This window comes from Triticum dicoccoides, chromosome 4A (assembly GCF_002162155.2).
Source record: "Triticum dicoccoides isolate Atlit2015 ecotype Zavitan chromosome 4A, WEW_v2.0, whole genome shotgun sequence".
NCBI classification, from domain to species: Eukaryota; Viridiplantae; Streptophyta; class Magnoliopsida; order Poales; family Poaceae; genus Triticum; species Triticum dicoccoides.
In genome coordinates this window covers 160,488,706-160,491,423 of record NC_041386.1, presented here as the reverse complement: position 1 = coordinate 160,491,423, position 2,718 = coordinate 160,488,706, and positions in this window count along the sequence as shown.

Sequence of the window (2,718 nt, the reverse complement as noted above, 5' to 3'; positions counted from 1 at the left end):
GTCCTCCAAGAGTTGGCCGCCCCCTGCCTCCCCACCATGGCCGCCTCGCCCATGGCCCTCGTCCACCTCGCCCTCCTCCATGTGCCGCCGCTGGGTGCCTCGCTCGCGCCACCGCCGCTGGGTGCCTCGCTCGTGCCGCCGCTGGGTGCCTCGCTCCTCGCTCGTGCCGCCGCTGCGCTAGATTTAGGTCTTGGGGAGGAGAAGGGGAATCGGGGGCAGAAGGGGGGGTTCGTTTTCCTTTTTTTAGCGTGCTATAAAGAAGGGGTAAAATGATTTTTCCTGTCATAGTTGACGGTGTTAACGGCAAAAATCGACAGAAGTGTCATGAAAGGAAGAAAATAAAGTTAGGGTGTCAAAGAAGGAAAAAATAAATTTTTAGAGCCAAAAAAGGAACCAAAATTTAAGAAAGGGCCAAATAAGGAATTCTCTCAATCATGAAACATGGACTCAAATTATGAAGAATGACATAGCACCACCTCAAATGATACGGTAGAAAGAATTGCACTTCAGAATGCAAGATGAAGAAGGCTTGAACTCCTCAAACAAAACATGTGTTGGGCACCATGTTTATTTTAGGGTAATATCTTGGCAGATCTTAGCTCCGAGAGAAATCTTGAAGAACATTTGAAGAATGAAAAGTATCCTTGCAAATCATCATGTTGAGCCTTCGTGAAGAACTCCGGTAATAAAAGAATGATCAAAAGGAAGTGAAGGATGAAAAGAATAAGATTGAAGCCTTGCAATGATTAGATGAAGCTTTGAAATGATATAATTGAAAGAGCTTGGAACTCCGGAAAAGGAAAATATGGAACAAAGAAATAAAGAATTTTGATGAACCTCCGGAATAAGGAATTGAATTTACTCGATGAAACAAGAATAAGAATTACATTATGCTTATCCTTCCCTGATACGTCTCCGTCGTATCTACTTTTCCAAACACTTTTGCCCTTGTTTTGGACTCTAGTTTGTACGATTTGAATGGAACTAACCCGGACTGACGCTGTTTTCAGCAGAATTACCATGATGTTGTTTTATGTGCAGAAAACAAATATTCTCGGAATGACCTGAAACTCCACGGGAGGTCTTAGAAAAAACAATAAAAAATCCTTGCCAAATATGAAGACACTGGCCCACACCCTTTCCACGAGGGTGGGGGGCGCACCCCCTAGGGCGCGCCCCCCTACCTCGTGGGCCCCCTATTGACCCTCCGACGCCAACTCCAACTCTATATATTTGCTTTCGGAGAGAAAAAATCAGAGAGAAGAAATCATCGCGTTTTACGATACGGAGCCGCCGCCAAGCCCTAAAACCTCTCGGGAGGGCTGATCTGGAGTCCGTTCGGGGCTCCGGAGAGGGGGATTCGTTGCCGTCGTCATCATCAACCATCCTCCATCACCAATTTCATGATGCTCACCGCCGTGCGTGAGTAATTGCATCGTAGGCTTGCTGGACGGTGATGGGTTGGATGAGATTTATCATGTAATCAAGTTAGTTTTGTTAGGGTTTGATCCCTAGTATCCATTATGTTCTGAGATTGATGTTGCTATGACTTTGCTATGCTTAATGCTTGTCACTAGGGCCCGAGTGCCATGATTTCAGATCTGAACCTATTATGTTTTCATGAATATATGTGAGTTCTAGATCCTATCTTGCAAGTCTATCGTCAGCTACTATGTGTTATGATCCGACAACCTTGAAGTGACAATAATCGGGACCACTCCCGGTGATGACCATAGTTTGAGGAGTTCATGTATTCACTATGTGCTAATGCTTTATTCCGGTTCTCTATTAAAAGGAGGCCTTAATATCCCTTAGTTTCCAATAGGACCCCGCTGCCACGGGAGGGTAGGACAAAAGATGTCATGCAAGTTCTTTACCATAAGCACGTATGACTATATACGGAATACATGCCTACATTACATTGATGAATTGGAGCTAGTTCTGTGTCACCCTATGTTATGACTGTTACATGATGAACCACATCCGGCATAATTATCCATCGCTGATCCGGTGCCTATGAGTTTTCCATATACTGGTTGTCGCTTATTTACTTTTCCGCTGCTACTGTTACAATCACTACAAAATACCAAAAACATTACTTTTGTTGTCTTTACTTTTGTTGCCGCTACCACCACTATCATATTACTTTGCTACTAAACACTTTGCTGTAGATACTAAGTTTCCAGGTGTGGTTGAATTGACAACTCAGCTGCTAATACTTGAGAATATTCTTTGGCTCCCCTTGTATCGAATCAATAAATTTGGGTTGAATACTCTACCCTCGAAAGCTGTTGTGATCCCCTATACTTATGGGTTATCAAGACCTTTTTCTGGCGCCGTTGCCGGGGAGCATAGCTCTATTCTTTGAGTCACTTGAGATTTATATCTGCTGGACACTATGAAGAATTTGAGAGATCCAAAAACCAAGATCTATCCCTCAACTACGAGGCAAGGTAAGGAACTGCCATCTAGCTCTGCACTTGATTCACCTTCTGTTATGAGTAAGTTTGCGACACCTACACCTACTTCTGCTATTCGTTCTGATATGTCGCATGTTATTGATGATGCCACTTCTACTATGCATGATACTTATGATGAAACTGCTTCTATGTCTGATACTACTGTGCCCCTTGGTGAATTTCTTGATGAACAAATTGCTAGGGCTAGGGAAAGAGAAATTATTGAATTTGAATACGATGATGATAGTGATGATGAAAA